This window comes from Equus quagga, chromosome 7, assembly GCF_021613505.1.
Source record: "Equus quagga isolate Etosha38 chromosome 7, UCLA_HA_Equagga_1.0, whole genome shotgun sequence".
Lineage (NCBI taxonomy): Eukaryota > Metazoa > Chordata > Mammalia > Perissodactyla > Equidae > Equus > Equus quagga.
In genome coordinates, this window is record NC_060273.1 from 116,531,901 (window position 1) to 116,554,162 (window position 22,262).

Below are 22,262 nucleotides of genomic sequence, written 5' to 3' on the forward strand. Positions count from 1 at the left end.
TTCATAATATGAATTGATTTCTGTTATTCAAAATGAGGCATCATGTGATTAAATAATTCACCTATGATCACCTTGGCCTTAACTCCCCAGGAAAAGGGAAGTAGATAACCGTAGGTAGTTTAAAGTCAATAAACTATTAAAAGAGGATTAAAATGTTTTTTGATACAATTTCTCTTTCAGTTAAGATAATTGCCAAACTTTTCGCTATTTCTATAATCTAAGTGTTACTGAGTTGGTGGTGGGTCCTAATTGATTTTAAGCTTTTGAGGCCTTTGTCTTTCTTCTAGCATATATGTGTTGGCATTTGGCCCCTTTCGGCATTGGTATAGTTACCAGTATCTTTGGTGAGCCTCATACCTGTAATATAGGACTACTTTAGAAAATTTTATTTCCTTCTTATTTCTCCAGCAGTTTTACCAACTGTCATTTGATTATGTGAGAAATAAATAATCTTTAGCATCAGTAATCTTGGCTAGCCAGCATATGTTGAAGAAGACTATATATACTATATACATGTGTATATGTGTATATATATATATATACACACACACACATATATATATATACACACACATATACACACACAAACACAAACACACATGCACACACATATACACATACAGATACATACAATTTTCTTCATTACGCATACTCTGTTTCAAATTGTGCTAAGTCAAAAATAAAAATTGTCCTTCATGGTGTCCATTTTGTAAGAGATTGAATTAGTTATATCTTCACTCTTTAAATTCATAAATAAAGCATAGAACATTGCAAAGTCATACTATTGAATCGTTGTTTTCAACGGGTATTTAGAGCCTGCAACATGTAAAACATTTATAGTATTATCATTTCATCTGTTTATTGATGAAGTATTGTGACATTTCCAAATGTTTGATTTTGCAACTAACATTCTCATTTTGGTCAAAGAACTATAGAAATCACAGTGTTTTCTTTTGGACTAGGAATATGTAGAAGCCTTATTTTGTCACAGAAGGGGAGTACTATATTATTCTCGTGTTTCAGCTATGACTGTCATCTACATTTTGTTCATTTAAACAGTTTCCTTTGTTTTTGATGGAAGATGAGAACTTATTTGGATTCGTTGGAGTCTCCATCACATCTGGTGCAAATCCACTTAAGAATGGGTTGTATTGGGGCTGGCCCCGTGGCCGAGTGGTTAAGTTCGCGCGCTCCGCTGCAAGCGGCCCAGTGTTTCGTTGGTTTGAATCCTGGGCGCGGACATGGCACTGCTCATCAAACCACGCTGAGGCAGCGTCCCACATGCCACAACTAGAAGGACCCACAACCAAGAATATACAACTATGTACTGGGGGGCTTTGGGGAGAAAAAGGGAAAAAATAAAATCTTTGGGGAAAAAAAAAAAAAGAATGGGTTGTATTACTCTTGAAAATTTTCTTGAAGTTCATAGGATGAGAATCTGGTCCTAGATTAAATACTTTCTAATTTAGATCAAGGCATTCTTCATTCAGTAGAACTTGTATATTTATTCTTGTTGAATGAAAAAGGAGAATATGAATAAAATAAAATTATTTTTTGTTTGATCTTATTAAAATTTCAATGATTACTTATTTAGAAACTTTCTTTTGGACAACTGGGCATTGTAAATATGTGAAAATGAGACTAGATTTGACAACTTTTTCAGGTGGATTTGGCATCCTTTCTTCAGAAAAACGAGAATCTGGAAGTATCCATTAACAAAAAAGTGGAGACTAAGCAAAACAACTCTATTTCCAACCTTAAGAAATGTAAAAGTAAACAACTTAAAACTAAATTTTTTTTTTCTGAAGAATGTTTGCCCTGAGCTAACATCTGTGCCAATCTTCCTCTATTTTGTATGTGGGTCACTGCCACAGCATGGCTGATGAGTGTTGTAGGTCTGTGCCTGGGATCTGATCTTACAAAGCCAGACTGCCAAGGCCAAGTGTGCCAAACTTAACCACTACACCATGGGGTCAGCCCCAATTAAAACTAAAATTTTAAACAACCTTTAGTTTTTGGGCATGTGGAAACTATTATAATCGTATGTATATATGTAGTTCAGTTTTTAAATAGGTAGACCACATTTTCCTTTTTGAATTATGTGATTTACATGGAGTTTAATAGGATCTATATATTACCATAAATAATAATGAATGTGAATTTGTCTCTTAAAAACCTTATGATTCTTAACATTGAGACTTTAGATACAGTAATTCTCAATTTGTCCTTCTATAAATACAGAGGATTTTTTAAAACCTTGGGTAGGAGAAATGTCAATTTGTATTTAGTCATCACCAATGAGTAATATTCTAGAAATTCTTTCTCCTAGTTTAGACTTCTTAAATATTATTTTAGTCTAATTTTTCAAACACAGTGTATTTTATTTTATGTTATAGTGAACAAAGTATGTAGTAGCAGTTGTAGCATCCTATAAAAGATCACACATTTCTTATAATCAAGTTGGATATTTTCCTTTATGTCAAACATTAAGAACTAGTGGGCAACAGCAGCAGACATGGGGCTCTAACATGTATGTCTAAATAGAAAGCATTGTTTTAGGGGGACTTTCTTTGGAAATTTTAATATACATTTAGGTATACTTTCATATTCTTTAATGGACATGATATATAAACTAACAAGTTAATGCCAAAATATACAGTGTTGAAATAGAAATTAAGGGTCCTGTCAGCATCATGAAATGTGGGCAGTTTTTTGAGTATATCTTTATTTCTACACATGTGTGAATATTAGTATGGATATATATCTTCATGTTTTTTATTTTAGTGACTTACACAATGGAGTCACATTGTACATTTACCTTACTTAAATAGATTTATGCAGATTTGGGCAAAGAGAGAAGTTACAATATTCCACTCAATGAATGTGTGCTGGGAGTGAATGTGAGACATGCATCTTCTGTGCCTGTCAGTCTCAGTTCCTTTATGTGTGCTGGAGTGAGTGTGGTTCTAGGGTTTAAAAGCATTCATATTTTTAATACAATATGAAATGCAAGCCAACTAATTCATCTGGTACCCAGCCAAAGAAAAAAGATAACTGGCTGTGAGAGAAAGTATGCCTTCAGTGTGCCATTGCCCTAAAGGATTTTGACCATATGCAAATTTTCTTTACATGCTGACATTAAATCCTAATGCTAGAGAAAGACGTCACTTAAGTAGTGACTTTTTTGTTTAATTTAAAATTTTTAATGGTCTACTAGACAATTTTAATCTACTTTAAATCTCCTTTAATAGATTTCTGCAGCAGCCTGTATTATGATTTCTCAGATGCGTATTGCAGGGAGCCCGCAGAAGCATAGTACTATGGGTTAAATTATCTGCTTTGATATTGATCCCCTTTAAGCCCAGACCAGTTTTTTTACTGCTACCACCCTACATATGTGTGTGGATGTTTTGTTTTTGTTTTTATACAGTGTCAAAAATACTTTCAATATGCATGTCATTTAATCTTGCCTGTCATGTAATTGGTCACTGAATATTTGAGGAGTAAATGAAAACCTGCATCATATAGATATAATGGTTCCTATTTTAAAGATAAAGAAACTAAAGTACAGATGAAGACAGATGTGTTGTCTTGGCGTGAAAAGATCTGGTTCATATCCTACTTCTGAAATTACGTGATCTTTGGAAAATCGCTGTCTTTTTGAGTCTCTGTTTTCTCCTCTGTAAAATGGCGTTTTGAGGGTTATTGGGAAGATTGAATGAAGTCATCTATGTGAAAATATTTTGAACTGTAAGCTTCCATACAAATATAAAGTCAGGATTACAGTACTCTAATACACTACAAATCGTAAATCCATCAGTTCAATAACGTATTGAAAAGAATAGCTCGGTGCTCTTTTTACTGTTCCCACATAGCCTCAGCTCTAGAGACACTAGGTCTACTTACTGCTAGGTCTGTATCATATTACTAACTAATATTTATCATAAACCCAATTTTGCAAAACTCATGAGCCCAAACTTCAAAGGTCATTTTATGCCTGTAATATATTGTAGAAGTCCTTTAATGAATGTTTCTTTTCCTTTTTTCCCCATAGCTGAAACTTATTCAGGTTTGTAAACTACAAAAAGTTATGTAGTAATTCACCCACACAGTGTCATTCTTCCTGCTTTAACCCGGTCTTTCCCAGAATATGGGGAAAAAGTCTTGGTCACCAATTTGTTTATTTTTGTGCATCTCTTCTGAAAAGAAGAATATAAACTTGATTAATTATGACATTTAAGTTTTATGGCATGAGTGTATGAAAATAACTTACCTAATTATTATTGCCCAGTTCTAAATCTATAACAAAAGTACGTACGTCATATGTCTTACATTTGTTTCTCTTTCTGATGAGATTTTTGAGGATATTCTGCAATTACGTAGCTGATTTTTTTTGTCTTAAATATCTAATTCAATGTTCTTTGAAACAATGGGATCACACTCTGAAACCTACAGTAAACAAATAAGCTAACAAAAAATAAACCATCACAGGAGAAAATGTGAAATGGAAGTATGTAATCAAATAAATGAAAAAAAAAGTTTTGAGAAGGATTGTAGAGGACTAACAGGGAGATATTACCAGTGTGTTTCTTACTTGGTGGTTGTTTTCTTTCAGGAAAAATCTTATCAGCTGGAGAGAGTTGCTCTTTTCTTTGAACTAAGCTCTGGTTTCTCTGAAATCAGATTTCGTATTCCCAAGACTCCACTCTGCAATGCCAGCACAAACATACATTAGCAGCTGTACAACACTTTAAAGAGTTAGCAAGAAGATATCAAGCAATTACTTATTCCATTTTAGAAGCATTAGAAGTTTTTCTAAAACTTCTAGAGTTTTAGGGAGAGGAAAAATAAAACAGAGTAAATATACTTTGTAAGAAGTATATATAAAATAATGTGAATTAATTGAAAATATTTCATTCTATCAGTGAGAGATTCAAGAAAACATTCCCATTATATTCTTTTATAAACAGGCCACATAATGGTTTGTATTAACTGTGTAATTGAGTAAATCTGCTACCAGGTTTTTTTTTTTCTAGTTTGGTAGACAGGTGCCATTCTAGTGAATCTTTTGTTAACTAGTGCATTGTACAGTGAAAGAAATGTAATAATTCTAAAGAAAATAGTGAGATCTCTTCTTTAATGATATGAAGGACTCAGATTATTCTGTTCTAGTTTCTGAACGTCACAGAGGTATACTACTAGTTTAATACTTAGTATTGCTGCTATGCATTTCAAGTGTGTATCTCTAACTTGACATTACTGTTTGTGGTGCAGTGAAAAGATGAAGAGTCAGAACGTCTGGGTTACAGTCCTGGCTTTTCTACTTAATAGTTTTGTGTCTTTGACAATTCACTTAGCTTCTCTTGCCCTGAATGTCCTCGTTTGTAAGGTAGGGCTAATGCTACTTAGTCGTGTAACTGACAAAGTTGCTGTGTAGCTTAAATGAGAATTTATGTTAAAATGCCTTGTAAATTGTAAAGTGCTGTTAGATATACCACCTATAATACTTTCTTTAGAATGAGAAAGGGTACAAAGAAAAAAAGCACAAATTAAGTTACTTATTATTTCTGTTTACTAGCATTCGTATGAGAGATACCAACCATAATCTTTATTAGATAGGGTGGGAATACTCCAAAAAGGTCAACTGCTTTGTCTTATTGTCAGTAGAAGATTAGAGAGAAGTTTAAATAGGACACAGATTTCAGGTCATGGATATTCTTATGTTTAAAATTTCTTTCAGCTCTAGAATCTCATAATCTTACTCTTTGACCCTGTTGTTTACCTGTATACTACATATGGAAATACTCTGAGTGTGTGTGTGTGTTTGTGTGTAGTATATTTACAGGCAACGCATATATACATTGTGTCTGGGTATACCAAAATACTGCACTAGGCATACTATGGAGTAGTTCCTTTTGAAGAGAAAACTTTGTTCATTCATTAGCTTTTGTGCTGTTAGTTGTGCCTTGTACAAGTTAATTTTCCTGGCTCCAGTATTTGACCATGTTAATTATGAAAACTTGATCATCAGTTTTTTGGTTTCATGATTATTAGTTTCTGTTCCTATTATGTGCCTTTTCAAGAGATCATTGAAATCTTCACTGGGAATAGATATTGATAAGGAAGCATTCTGTTTTTAGTTTATTACCTTAAATTTAACTATAGATTAAAGAGACAAAATTGGTTTACCACAGAGATAAAAATGGTATATTTTTTGGATGCACAGCTGCACTTTAAGGAGATCTTCTAGCATTATCTCCATTCAATCACCTATTTGTTGAGGCCCAATTTATATAGGACAGATAGGAGAGATTTTCTAAAAGTAAAAGAAACAATCAGTATGTTGTTAATGTCACTCAATGTTCACATATTTATTGACCGTTTACTCTAAGTCTGCTAGATGCTGAAGATAAAATAGGAGTAAATTACAATTATTTATAGTCTAGTGGAGGAAATGAACGTTAATCAGATGATTTTGGAATTAAATTTAAGATTAAAATAGTCATAAATACTAAGGAGAGGTATGTGGTCTTATGAGAATACACAACATTTGAGGGAAATAGAAAAAGTAATAGATAGATACATGTTTGAATGATAAAAAGAAGTGGGAAAGTACCCTTAGCAATCAATAACAACATTATTACATGTATCTTATATATCACAGAGTTCTAGTGTAAGAGTTTTGATAAAACTATGAGCGGGAGTAATTTTCCATTGGCTAGATGGACTTAAATTTGATGTAATAGAGAATTATGTGAAATAGATTATAAAACTAATGTTAAATTAAAAAACTGAAGTGTTAGAGAAAAACCCCATGGTTTTATTTTATATGCTTGGAATTGGTGGAATAAATCTGTGTTAAATTATCTTTTTACACATGTCACTTTCTTATATACAGTATTTCTTTGCCTTGAAAAGTAGGAAAACACAATTTTGGAAACTATGAAGCCAGCTAAAATAAAAATCTTTTCCTAAGATATTAATGGAAACATTAAGAATTTATATTATTTTTTCATTGATGTTTTTAGTTTTTTGAAATTTAACTTTCTAAGGGGAACCCATTAGTTTCACTTTAAATTTCTCAGTTTTGCTTTGTTACATGAAGTATTAATACTGTTGTTTGAATTGCAGAACTTATGAGAAACTTAAAAATTAGAAGACTTTCAGTTTTATAAAATAATATTTCCCTTCTCTGTACTTTTTCATAATCAAAGCCTAAATATAAGCTAATAGTTTCTTAAAATTAATTATTTAGCATTTTTGATTCCTAATTATTCTGTTGTATAATGTTAGTTCTGCTTTCCTAAGTATTTAATTGAATATGTCAACAAGAATTGCCCCAACTAAAATATTTCTCCTGCTTAAATGGAATAAAAGAGATATTTTAATAATATTTAAATTCTTATTGATTACTGAATGATGGGTAGTTTACAAATAATCTCAGAGCTTATACACTGTCAGCCTTTCTTCAGTTTGCAGGGAAACTGGCCCTGAGTTTGCAGCAGAGTGTTATGCAGCACCTCTCACTTCATCCCTCAGAGAGCATCCTGAATGAATTTCACTTTTTAGTGGGTATTGGAGGTAAAAATCCCTTGGTGGGTTGGAAGCTGGGAGAAGAAAAATGTATGCCTTTGGGTTGTATATTTTAATCATGAGGATAGTGCCATTTGTGTTCATTTTTTTTCCTCTCGTTTGGCTATTTTCAATTTAGATTTATCAAAGAGTAACAATTTATTGCATGTTTAGTATTTGGTATAGAATATTTAACACTAGAAATAACAAGCTGAAAATACTTTTTTCTCTCTTCTCTCTCAATCTTTGGACTTAAAAAAAGTATTTTAAGTAGCCCTGTGTTTAACATCTAGCAGTGTTATCCTGGCTTTGAATATATAATAGAACATGAAAGAAAAGTTGAGTGTTTCAAATTGCATTGTAATTATATACTCAAATGCACTGTAATCTTATCTGTAAACTCTTGGTTTATGGTGGTCTCCATGAGGATCAACTGTTGTAATTAGGATTAATGAACCATAAAATGCTTTTTCCTCCTTTGAGTAGGGGGTATTCTGTTCCCTAATTCTCAATCCTTGCAATCTCCAAATTTGAGTTTTCACTTGTGCTAAAAAACAAAGTACTTATGTTCAGTAAGAATACTTTCCTCCCCCCTATCAAGGTTGGGAAGTTAATCACAGGAGACATTTTTTAAGTTCTATACATACTTTATGAAAGGTGATAGAGGTCAGAAATGTCTCAGTAATTTTGCCACAAAATAAAAAGTAGGAAATAATACTGTCATTTTCTGCCATTTGTGTCACCATCCAAAATAACCCCAAAGCTTCCCCGTTTAATAACAGTCATGCAGATTAGTTAGAACAGATCATAAACAGTCAAACTTCTCTCCTCTGCTCATTTCTGTCCTGCACTTAGTAATGTGACTGAAAATTGTGTGGATGAAAAGCATAGAGACCCAATTCTTCCACATTCTTTGGATGCATGACGACATGGGGAGAACAGAGTGAACTGAGATCTCTGGCTAGTGTTATATGTGTGACTAGTTGTATTTGTCTTTCTTTCTTAGTAAGATTTTAAATATTTTTATAAAATGAAACATAAATATACATTGAAACTCTAAGTTTTAAATTTTTGTGAGTTAAAAACATTCATGTGAGCAAAGATGCAACTTATATAGAGAATTACATTTTCTATTGAGGATCCTGGGATATTCACAAGAAAATCAACCTTTGAAAAATGAGGTTCTTTGAGAGCCGTGGATCACTGACTGGCTGATCCTGTATTTACTCTCTTTTCTCTTTTTTCTATCTATTTTATGGACAACGAGAGGTAGGATTCAGACAGCAGTGAAGGAATTTGGATTTCAGGTATGCAGATTTTTGGCACTTTGATACAAAGCAATGATTATTCTAAATAACTTATTATGTATGTATTTGAAAGAAGAAATGAAACTTGATTAAAAAATTCCAATCTTAAAAAAATTAACAGTGGATTCAGAGACTCTCTAGTTCATCCTGTTCAAATGAGTAAACTTAGGTGAATAGAACCCAGAAAGTTAATATAAACTGGTACTAGAAAGTTAATATAAGCTGCCTTGACCCCTGGTCCAGTACTGTTCTCAGTATTTTGTTTAATATATTTTTAATAGTTCTAATTTATCTATGAGATAAACACATGGTCATCTCCACTTATTATACTTAGAATCTAAGTAAAATAACACATTTTTGAAATATCTTTGTTGGGCCTTTGAAAATTAATTGTAAAAATCGCGTAAGTTAGGAACTATACAAGTGTATTATATCACAGTTTTTGCTCTGTTTTCTGCTTTTCTCAATGTTATAAGTATTAATTGAGACTATACGTATGATAGTTGATCCCCTGGGTTTAGCTTTACAGGTATGATAAAGATTTAAATACTATTTACTTTCAAAAAGTTATTTAAAAATTTAAGTTAAGGGCCAGTCCCATGGCGTAGTGGTTAAGTTCAGTGCACTGTGCTTCGGTGGCCTAGTCTTGCGGGTTCAGATCCCAGGCATGGACCTACACTGCTCGTCAGCCATACTGTGGTGGCAACCCACGTATAAAGTGGAGGAAGATTGGCATGGATGTTAGCTCAGGGCTAATCTTCCTCAAGCAAAAAAGGAGGAAGCTTGGCACAGATGTTAGCTCAGGGTTAATCTTCCTCAACAGAAAAAAAAAAAAAGAAAAAGAGGAATTAAATTAGTAAATATTTCAAAGAAAGTAAAATGGAACATTTAAAGTAGGAAATATTAGCAAAATTAAATTGGAAAATATTTCAAATATATTGAAAAACAGACTAATCAATTTTAACAAATATTAGTATTTTGATATATTTGCTTTATGTATTTGTGTTGTTTGAAAGAAATAAAAGGTTACAGAGACTGTTGAATCCCTTCACATCTCATTCTGGCCCACTTCACTTCTCCAGAAGTATCCACTATCCTGAAGTTGGTGTGTATTTTTCCTCCAAGTTTTTATATTTCTATGTATGTATGTACCCATAAATTATATATACCTGCTCTGCAAATATGGTAGCCACTAATCACATCTGGCTATGTAAATTTAAATTAATTAAAATAAAATATATACAGTTCCTCAGGAGCACTAGTCACATTACAAATGTTCAATATCCACATGTGGCTTAGGTTACTGTATTGGACAGTACAGATACAGAACATTTTCATCATTGCAGGAAGTTCTGATATATCCCATTGTTTGCATATTCTTAAACTTCATACAGATGGTATCATACTGTTCATATTCTAGAGTTTGTTTTTTTCACTCAGCATTATGTTTTTGAGATTTATCTACAATGACACACTGATTTATGGACATTTAGGCTATTTCCAGTTTTAAATGTTAAAATAATGATACAATGAGCACTTTTATGCTTGTTTCTTTACACACATGTGTGAAAGTTACTTTAGGGTGTGCATTTGTTGGTTGTAATCATTATCAACTTTACATAATAGGGCCAAATCATCCCCTAAAGTAGCTATACCAATTTATGCTTCAACCAGCAGGGTGCATAAGATTTCCTTTTCCTCATACATTTGCTGATACTCAGTATTATTAGACTATAGTGTCAAATGTTATTTTGTTTTAATTTGCGTTTCCCTAATATTTAGTGAGAATGAACAACCTTTCATAGGTTTATTGGCCATTTGGATTTCCTTTTCTGTGAATTGCCTATTCACATTCCTTTTTTTCTTAAAATGTTTTTCTTCTTTTTGATTTAGGGGTTCTTTATAATAATTCATTTTGGGTTATATGTGTTATAAACTTGTCCCGTTTTGTGGCTTGCCTTTTTACTTTGTTTATGGTGTCTTGATGCATAGAAGTTTTAGAATTTATTGGGTAAAAATGTTTAGCCTTTCTCTTTAATGCTTGTACTTTTTGGGTCTTACTTAAGCAAACTTTTCCTATTTTGATGCCATATGGTTAATTTCCTGCTTTTTCTTCTAAAAATGTTATAATTTTGCTTTCTAGATTTAGGTTTTTTAAATCCACCTGGGATTTATTTTGTGAGACAGTGATCTAATTTTTTCCCCATATGTATAACTAACTTTCTCAGCATCATTTTTGGAATAGTTTCTCCTTTCCTCAGTGATTTATATTGCCAACTTTTTCATCTACCAAATTTCTGTATATAGATGGATGTGTTTCTGGGTTCTCTGTTCTGTGTGGTTGATTCACTTTTCTCTCTGCCAGTATCATGCCATCTAAATTATCAAAGCTTTATAATAGGATGATGGCTGTTAGGATAACTCTTCACATCGTGTTCATCTTCTTCAAAATTCAGTCTGTTCTCTCACATGTGAATTATAGGGTCATATTATCAAGTTCTGTTAACAACTCTCATGGGATTTCTATTGAAAATGAATTTATAGAGTAATGTAGTGAGAACAGACATTTATATGAAACTCAGTCTTTCCATCCACCAACATGGTATATCTTACCATTCATTTGTGTTTCCATTTATAGCTGACAATAAAGTTTTATAATTTGCTTTGTAGAGGTCTTACTCAGATTTTGTTAGATATATTCTTAGGTACATTATAATTTTCTTTCTATTGTGAATGAGATATTTTATTACATTTCTACTTGATTGTTGCTTGTGTATAGGAATGCTATTAAAATTTTTGTATATTGGTCTTGTATCCAAGAAACTTGTTGAACTGTCTTACTAGTTTTGACAATTTATGGATTCTCCTGGATCTTCTATGTAATCATATTATTTGCAAATAATGACTATTTTCCATCTTTATATTTTTAATACTTTTTTTTTGAGGAAGATTAGCCCTGAGCTAACTACTGCCAATCCTCCTGTTTTTGCTAAGGAAGACTGGCCCTGAGCTAACATCCATGCCCATCCTCTACTTTATATGTGGGACGCCTACCACAGCATGGCTTTTGCCAAGTGGTGCCATGTCCACGCCCCGGATCCGAATCAGTGAACACCGGCCGGCTGAGAAGTGGAACGTGCGAACTTAACCGCTGCGCCACTGGGCAGGACCCATATTTTTAATACTTTTTAAATTGGTTAGGATTTCAGGTACAAAGTTGAATAGAAGCAGTAAGTAATAAACATTCTAATGTTGTTTCTGACTTTAAAGTAAATGCTTTTAAAGATTTACTATTAAATATCAAGTTAAGGAAATTTCCTTATGTTTTTAGCTTGATAAGAGGTTCTTAATAAAAGATAATCTATGGATGTTGAATTTTTTCCTGTATCTTTTTAAAAGATCATATGATTTTTCTCCTTAAATATGTTGATGTGGCAAATTATGTTAACAGGTTTTTAAATGTTGGCGTATCCTTGAGTTCCTACGCTAAACCTTACTTAATTATGATGTAGTTATGTAGACACATGTATGTATGTATAGACACACACTCTGTGTAATTAAATGGTGACATTTGCTAATATTTTGTGTAGAATTTCTTTAGTCTATGTTAGTAAATGAGCCTGGCCTATAGTGTTTTCTTATACAGTTTTTGTTATTTTGTGCATAAAGATTATACTAGCCTTATAAAATGAGCTGAATAACTTTCTCTATTTTTCTTTTTTCTGGACTATCTTGTTTAAAATAAGGGTTATCTGTTTCTTTAACATTTGGTAATACTTGTCTATAAACAACCTTGGCCTGATGCTTTCTTGTGGATAGATATTGGACTGCTGATTTAATTTTTTTGATGTTCATGAATATATTCAGGTTTTTAATATTCTTCTTGAGTTAAACTTAGCTTATTTATACAGGATGTCCCAAAAGTCTTAGTGCAGTTTTGAATTTGAATGACTTCAAGAGTATAAATGTCACAGACTTGTACAACAATTATTTGGAAGTTTATTTAAATTTCTTTTAAGTATATTGTTTTTGAATCACAAATTTACATTTTTTTCCAGTCAGTGCCATCTTTAGTCACAGGAACTGCAACAAAATATTAAAATGAAACATTTATTATTACATTTCTTTTTTTTCTTGTATACTTTATCTGTTGAAGAAATCGGCTTATTAATCTGTAAAGTTTCCCACTGTGTTGGGGATTCCAAAGACCACCCCCAGGCTCAGTGATTCACTTGGAGGACTCATAGGATTCAGCATATAGTTATATTCACAGATATGATTTATTATAGCAAAAGGGTACAAAGCAATACCAGTAAAGGGAAACGACGAACGGGGCTAAATCTGGAGGAAACCAGGCACAAGCCTCTAAGAATCTTATTCTAGTGGAGTCACACAGGATGTGCTTAATTCCCTCAGGAATGAATTGTGACAACACGTGTGAAATGTTTAAAAGGGAAGCTCACTAGAGACTCAGTGCCCAGGGTTTTTATTGGAGGCTGCTTATGTAGGCATCTTGTGCCTGACATGTACCAAAATTCCAGACTCTCAGAAGGGGAGCAGGTGTTTGGCATGAATCACATTGTATGATTTAGGCACATTGAGCACTCTATCAATTCTGGAAATGGTGGGAATCCTAATGACATTTAAATCCCAGACATCAGCCAAGGTCCAACCTTATAAACAGGCTTTTCTAACGATGGATAGTAGTTTCAGGCCTGCTACATTAACTCTTTTCTGCACACCTACATTCAGGATTTTGCTGATTGCATCCTAGGTGTTCTTAAATATGTTACTCTCTCTCCTCTTTTTCCTGTAAACCAGTAGTTAGATCTAGAGGCTTACACAGTCTTGATTTTTGTTTTTTGGGGAAGAATATTTCATAGGTGGTGTTGTATGCTTTCTATTGCATCATATCAGGAGGCATATAACATCTGGTTGCTCTTTTTTGGTGTGTGATGTTAAGATTGATAGTAGTTTCAGGTATTGTCAGCCTGATTCATACATTGTAAAGTTCCTCATCTTCTATTTACTTAATGATTTTAGCATACGTGGATGATCATTGCTCAGATTCATCGTGCTATTCAGAGTTGTAAAATCTAACTTTCTTTTTCATTTATTAGCAGGAATATTTCTATAAAGAAAAACTTGTCCTCATCAACAATTCAATTACACTGAGGTACAGTTAATAAAGAAAAGATAGGAAAAAAATGCATGATTCTTTCCTTTTACTTACCAGTTTTCAAAATAAATTGGTTCCTTAGCATTCTCAAAAGACAATTATCAATTTTCATTTTTTATTATTGTTATGAATATATGGATTTTTAACACATCTAATATTTTAATCTATTGAAATGATAATCTTTTCCATAAATTGTCCCATTTTTTGCCATCTCTTCAAGTTAGATTCTGAACCCTTTTGACACAACACCATCAGCCTTTGATAACTTCCTTGTTTTCTGGTACAGTAAGATATTTCAAGCTCACCTTGTGTGTTTCCTGCCCCAGATCTGGGATTAGCTGTTCTGAGTAAACTTAGTTCCTTTTAGTGTAAAAATGACATTTAGAGACCACAATCTGGATGCTTGGGTGCTCAATGCCCTGGATTGGTCATTGTTTCTAGGTCTTTTTAGTGGAAATATAAACAGCTAGGAAATATAAACTTTTTTTTTTTTTTTAAGAAAAAACACTTCATGGGTTTATCCTGATATTTTTGATTCAAATTTGGGACTAAAGTGTTTTTACTTATCTTGTTTTTATTTTTGTGTTTGCGGTTTTCCCTCTTGTGCTGAAAACATTGGTTCCTAGTAAACTTAATACAATTATTTGCTGTCTCTATGTTAATATCAGTATAACCATGCCATTACTATTAATATGGTTACTGAAATAGTTTAAAATTTTGTTGCAGTTCTTTTGTTCCTTGTTGTATATCCCACTAAAGATTTACAATTAAATTACTCTATTCTGAAGTCACTTGAAATAACTGCTCTCTGTGTGTTTAAGCCATAAACTTGATACATAGATTAGTTTGTTTTATTTTACTTTCAAATTTTGGGGATTGCTTTTTAAATTCTTGATTCAATTTTGTTTTTAAAAGATTTTATTTTTCCTTTTTCTCCCCAAAGCACCCTGGTACATAGTTCTGTATTTTTAGTTGTGGGTCCTTCTAGTTGTGGCATGTGGGATGCCACCTCAGCATGGCTTGATGAGCAGTGCCATGTCCTTGCCCAGGATCCAAACTGGTAAAACCCTGGGCCACGGAAGTGGAGCCCATGAACTTAACCACTCGGCCACAGGGCCGGCCCCTTGTTTTATAATTGTGTTATATATTTACATAGTTTCAAAGTCAAATCTAGAAAATAAGATAAATTTGGAGAAGTCTGGGTTCTATCCTTCTCCCTCCTACCCTCTTCTTTTCTTTTCCACAGGTAATTTAATTAGCTTTTGATTTATCTCTCTTTTGTTTTTTTTTCTTTTAAATGGAACCAAATGTGTGCACTTATATATTTGTATTTCTTTCTTAGATAAACACATGCATATTATTCACACTGTTTGGCACCCAGCTTTTTCATTTAATAATATTCCCTGGAGATCATACCATAATAGTATATTAAAAATTCCTTATTATGGGGCTGGCCCCATGGCCGAGTGGTTAAGTTCGCGCGCTCCGCTGCAGGTGGCCCAGTGTTTCGTTGGTTCGAATCCTGGGCGTGGACATGGCACTGCTCATCAAACCACGCTGAGGCAGCGTGCCACATGCCACAACTAGAAAGGACCCACAATGAAGAAGATACAACTATGTACCGGGGGGCTTTGGGGAGAAAAAGGAAAAAAAAAATTCCTTATTGGGATCTGTTTTTTATCTGGCATGGGATTACCATCATGCATGTAATATAAATTTGGACCCCAAACCTATCCTTAGGTTTTGCTCTTTCATGGGAACCTTTTTTCCTACCTAGAGTTTTTGGCAGAGAACCAGCTTCCTTGCTACTCTCCTGGGCTTGTGAGCAGAGATTTGTTTTTGTTTTTAACACCCCTTTTTATGGAATAAATAATCTTTTGATTATCTGAACTTTTTACTTGGGTATCTCAATTATTGCATTCTAACTCGCCTACTTGTGTGGGCCTCAAACCATTTTTTCTGTAGCTACATATGGACCATAAAACTTCAGCTACTGGCTCTTAAGCCCTGTTTCTACTCTGTACTTCCCTAAGTTGTCATAATGCCAGTTTGTACTCTTGTAACTCTGTCTCTGAGTTTCCTCTTTGTTTCTGGAGCCTGGGTATTTCTAAGCTATTTATGAATTTTTTGTTTGTGTTTTATTCAGCATTTCTTTGTGTTTGGAGCAGGAGCAGCTCATTTTGTCGTGTTGCTGGAAGTAGATCAATAACATTTATTTTCTATCACCCATTCCCATCATCCCTTTACTGGAGTTAACTGGTTGAAGGAACACACACGCGTGTTCACACATATGAAACAATTTTATAGGATATATCTTATAACTAAAATTATGATCTTTCCTACCAAACCTACTTTTCTTTATTTCACTTGAAAAGATTATTGATCTGTAATACTTATTTTCAGGTGTTTTTCAGTACATTCTTTTCCTTTTTCTCCTCTCTACTTCACTTCTTTTCCTGTTTTTTCCTGTTTTTCTAAATCAAACAAAAATTTATGAAGGGAACCCAGGTCAATTCATCTTTGTGCTTTTTTCGAAAGGACAATACATAAAGTCATAAGGCTTTTAGACAACAACATGACAGGGAATATAAATTCTTTTAGTAGAATACAAAAAAATTACCTAGGTATAATTAGTGGACACTAGTGCCAATTCTTAGTTCAGGATATTTTTTGTCTTTGAAGAGCCTTTATCCGATGACATTCATTCCTGTTGATTTCATGTCTTTGTTTCACTTGTGCTGCCCTCAACTTGTGTCTGCCCTGTTGCTTTCTTCTACACTCCTCTATTTGCAGTGTGGGTGTTTCATTAAAACTGTATCTGGTATTGGCATGCCTCATAGAGGAAGTTTTGTATTTCGTACATTTCAACTAGATGTTTTGCTGTGCAGTTTTGCAAGTTAAATATGGAGACAATGTTAATATGCAGTAAATAGGTTGGAAATGTACAAATCATAGTCAAATCTTCAGATCCCTCAAAGAGATCTGTAGCTTTCAGAAAAATTCTCCTTTGGAGATGACATATTTACTTGGAACTTTGAGCAGAGGTAAGAATTTTGCAAAAGTGTGAAAAAAATTGTTTCAACCATTTTTGCATTTTTAAGTGATAAAAATAATTGTAATTTCATTCCTACTTGTTTTATGAGATCATATTATGTATAATGTTTTAACCAGAGAGAAAAACAATGCAAGAAATACTATTAAATCTTTCTTTACACTACTTTGTTGTTCCAAGAAAAGTTATTTTTCAGGATACCCCTCCAAATATTATCATTATGGTTTTCTTTTTTTGTTATAAGACTTATTTTTAAAGAAACTCTGAAGCATAATACTTCTTCGGTTATTTTTAAAAAGAGCAGTTAGAAAATCCAGTGTAAAAATGACATATGTGCTATTTAAACTTGTGCATTGATCAGCAAACTTAAAACTGAAATGTTTTCTAATTGACCCTTGATTCAAATTATGTGAAATCATGCAGTATAGACATTTACTGACATGTTTAGTGAAAACATGAGGAATGTGAGAAAGCTACTGAGAATCTTAACATTGACTTTTCCTGATATTTCAGGCTATTACATTTGCTATAATTTTCTTCACACATTCTTGATGTCATCTCTGTCAAAATTACATCATCTCAGACTTATAAATATGTATTACTTTAAATGTACTTGAATATAGTATATGTGTTTAAGTATGAATTTTTAGGAGACAATAAAACACGCGTCAATTAATAAGTAAAAACAGGTTTCAACAAGTTAACAATCCAAGATCCTCTAGTTGTCACTGTTCTACAGTGATGTGGAATTAAGAGAGAAAGCTCAATTTTCTATCTAATTGAATTTACCAAATCAGGATCTTTCATCCATATATTTAGAACAGGAGCATGTCTTTTCTCAGAACCTGTAAACCAATTAGTTGAAAGATTAACAGCTGGGTGAAGAGAACACAACCTTATATTTGGTGTCAGGCAGCCAGAGTTTTAATCACGGCTCTGGTGATGAGGAGAGTGGGAAGATTTGCCTTTCACTCAGCAACTTAAACAAATACAGCATAATATCTGCACTGCTATCCAAGTCACCTCCCGCTTCAGCAGTCATCATGCACGTCCTACACATTGCATTAATAGAAACTCAGCCAGAAGGCTGGGCTTTGAGTTACTTGGTATCTATCACAGTCTATGGGGATGACTAGATAAAGCTACTAATCACTGAGGCATGTGGAAGAACTATATCTTAAAACGGAAAAAGGAGTCTACTGAGTGTCTTGCAAAAATTTAAGAAAGGGCTACATTTTAGAAGTCCACTCATTTGGACAGGGTATTTCTGTCACTGGATTTCTTCTCATGTAGTTTTCTCTGTATCTAAGCTGCCCTATTGAAAATTGGCACCATTTCATGTAGATATGTGTATTCACAGTAAAGAGGAAGCTAACTAAAGCAAACGCTTAGTGACCTATGTACCTGCGTATAGGATATTTTTCTTTTGCTGGCAAGGAAGTAACTGTCTCTTTACCATGCACCTGGGGAGCTTAATCCTATAAAGGGATCAGAATCAGGAGAAACCTTGTGCTTTGAGATACCAAAGATGAATATTCAATTAACAAGAACAACAAGAGAAAAATATGACAAAAGTCATGGTATGTAAATTAAGAATGCCTGGGAGCAATTACTTTACGTGGCAAAGCCAGAAAGACATTAAAAACACCTTGTTTTCAACTCATGCACAAATAAATGTAGAAAACATATCGATCTGTTTAACAGTACAAACAAACATTTTCCATAATGAATATATTAAAAGAGGATGTTTAACTATTTCGGAAGTCTCAAGGTAGGTAGACATGATAGAGAGAGAAGGGAATAACAGCAGAAGTACTTGAATAAAAGTGATTCTGACTAAGAGGAGGATTCCTCCCACCAAGACCAAGCCATGCCATGTCCCCAATTCTGATTTGAATTGAATAGACTTCTTGCAAAAATACCTTTTCCCTGGGGGTTGGCCCCGTGGCCGAGTGGTTAAGTTCGCACGCTCCACTGCAGGTGGCCCAGTGTTTTGTTGGTTCGAATCCTGCATGTGGACATGGCACTGCTCATCAAACCACGCTGAGGCAGCGTCCCACATGCCACAACTAGAAGGGCCCACAATGAAGAATATGCAACTATGTACTGGGGGGCTTTGGGGAGAAAAATGAAAAAAATAAAATCTTAAAAAAAAAAAAAGCCTTTTCCCTGGTCTCTAGAATTCATAGGATGGGCTTAGTTAGCTTTAACAGTTAACTAGTTAACTGCTAGCTGTGAGTTAGTCTTTTCCTCACAGACAAGCATGCTTGATCAGAGCAAGACATAAACCGAATGCTTTGCTAATTATTTATGTAAAGATAAAGATGAAATGTGGGTTTTGTGTTTATTTTATATTACTGTCTATGAATGAATAAAGGAATTCAGAGTTTCTTTTTATTTGTTTAACTTTGATTTTATTAACTTTCAGGGATAGCTAATAACGATATTTGAAAAATGGATACTTAGTCTTGAAGAAGTAATTCATTCATTTTTTTCCTCTCTAATCTTTCGGCGTGGGGATGTTGAGTTTTTTCTTCTTGTTCACATTATAGTCATGGTGTTTAACAATAATACCCTCTATCTTTTACAACAATTTTGAGAAACGTATACTGTATTTAGTTTATAGTATCCCCAAAACATTCTTTTCCTAGTTATAAAGTTGTAAAACAGATTCAGAAAATTTGTTTGAGGAGAGCATTTCCAAAATAATTCATAGCTAGTTGAGTTAGTAGTGTTTTGAAATAAATTTTTCTCTTAAAAATTAGATGCCCAATAATAGCCATATTTGTATATACAAATATAATTTATTACAAAGTTTTATATAGTAAGTGTATTTATATATTAAAGAGTAAAAAATTTGGAATAAATTATTTTTTCCAAATAGCATAAAAAGGTAGGTATTATTTTAGGATTCTTAATTTACCTCCATTACATGATCTTAACCAAACCTGGGTTCTTCTGTCTCTTGGTGAAAACTTTGTAAACATGTAAATTCATTATAGAAATTGTGCACTTCTAAGGCTCACATCTTAGAATTTTGGAGAGGTTCTCACTTTATTTGCCTTTTCCTCATGCACTTGGTCGTATTTTCTCACTTTAAAATAATTGTAGTTTAATGCTAGATTTGGATGGATAATTGTACTTTTCTTTTTCTTCATAAGACAAAAGTCAAGCATTAGAGAAGAGATTGAAATAGAAGAGACTGAAGTCCCGAAAAGAAGAGCCACATATATGAAACCCTGCGGAGATTCTAGCTTAAATCCATGTAAATATAATATCACTATTTGAAAAATGCATGGTGTTTGAAAGAAAACCACACAAAAGCTTGTAAGCAGTTATTTAAGTAGACCACACAATATGTGACCTTTTGTGTCTGCTTTCTTTCACTTAGCATAATGTTTTTCAGGCTCATCTAAGTTGTAGCATGTGTCAGTACTTCATTCCTTTTTATGGCTGAATAATGTTCCATTGTACACACACACACAAACATACACAGGCACACACACACACCTACATACCCCAATTTGTTTATCCACTTATCCACTGATGGGCATTTGGACTGTTTCTATCTTTTGACTATTATGAATAATGCTACTATAAACAATCATGTACAAGTTTTTGTGTGGACCTATGTTTTTATTTCTCTTAGGTATATACCTAGGAGCAGAATTTCTGAGTTATATGGTAATTCTGTGTTTAGCTTTTTGAGGAACAGCCAAACTGTTTTCCACAGCAGCTGTACCATTTTACCTGCCCACTAGTAATGTACAAGGGTTCCTATTTCTCTACATCCTTCCCAACACTTGTGATTTATTATTATTTTTTTATTAAATCTATCCTAGTGGGTGTGAAGTATTTTCTCATCATGCGTTTCCTTAATGACCAATAATGTTGAAAATCTTTTCATGTGCTTGTTGGCTATTTGTGTCTTCTTTGGAGAAACGTCTATTCAAGTCCTTTGCCCATTTTTTAATTTGGGTTGTTTGTCTATTTGTTGAGTTGTAAGGGTTCTTTATATATTCTGGATATTAACCTTTAACAGATATATGATCTGCAAAACTTTTCCTCCATTCTGTAGGTTGTCCCTTCACATTCTTGATAATGTTCTTTAACGTACAAAAGATTTTAATTTTTATAAAATCCAATTTGTCTATTTTTACTTTTATTGCTTATGCTTTTGGTGTCAAATCTAAGAATCCATTGCCAAATCTGAGGTTATGAAGATTACTCCTGTGTTTTCTTCTGATAGTTTTTAGTGTTTTCTTCTTTAGTTTTATTGTTTTAGCTCTTATATTTAGGTCAGCGATTTATTTTGAGTTAATTTTTGTATAATAAGTAAAGTCTGGGTCCAATTTCATTATTCGTCTGTGGTTATCTATTTGTCCCTGCACCATTTGTTGAATAGACTATTCCTTATTTTTTTTTTTTAAAGATTTTATTTTTTCCTTTTTCTCCCCAAGCCCCCCGGTACATAGTTGTATATTCTTCATTGTGGGTCCTTCTAGTTGTGGCATGTGGGACGCCACTTCAGCGTGGCTTGACAAGCCGTACCATGTTCGCGCCCAGGATTCAAACTGACGAAACACTGAGCTCCCTGCAGCGGAGCCCGCGAACTTAACCACTCGGCCACAGGGCCAGCCCCTTGAAGAGACTATTCTTGCCCTGTTGAATGGTCTTGTCAAAAATCAATTTGCCATACATGGTTGGGTTTCTTTCTGAACTCTTAATTCTATTCTCTTGGTCTCTATACCTATCCTTATGTCAGTACCACACTGTTTTGTTTACTGTAGTTTTATTTTATAGTACGTTTTGAAATTGGGAAGTGTGAGTCTTCCAACAGTGTTTTATTTTTTCAATATTGTTTTGGCTGTTTGAGGTCCCTTGCAGTTTCATGTAAATTTGAGGAACTGTTGTTTACAATGTGCATTATTGTCATCTTGACAATGTTAAGTCTTCCAGTTCATGAACATGGGGTGTATTTTCATTTGTTCAGGTCTTCTTTAATTTCTTTCAGCAATGTTTTGTAATTTTCAAGGTATAAGTCTTTCACTTTCTTGGTTAAGTTTATTCCTGGGTATTTTATTCTTTTGAATGCTACTCTAGATGGAATTGATTTCTTAATTTCCTTATCAGATTGTTCATTGCTGCTGTA

General features: G+C 33.4%; 1 protein-coding gene across 6 annotated transcripts in view; it reads left to right on the forward strand.

Annotated features, from left to right (window-relative positions):
- The window catches only part of LOC124241572 (uncharacterized), a 130,933-nt gene that overhangs the window by 52,723 nt on the left and 55,948 nt on the right, over window positions 1-22,262 (forward strand). For 2 of the 6 annotated variants that reach the window (XR_006889253.1, XR_006889254.1), the window contains exon 5: window positions 20,272-20,375. The exons of 3 other annotated variants lie outside the window; for them this stretch is intronic. The gene's annotated coding sequence lies outside the window, so the exon portion shown is untranslated. Of the gene's footprint in view, window positions 1-7,472; window positions 7,576-20,271; window positions 20,376-22,262 lie in introns of those variants that run through there. One more of the 6 variants, XM_046665449.1, reaches the window with a different exon arrangement.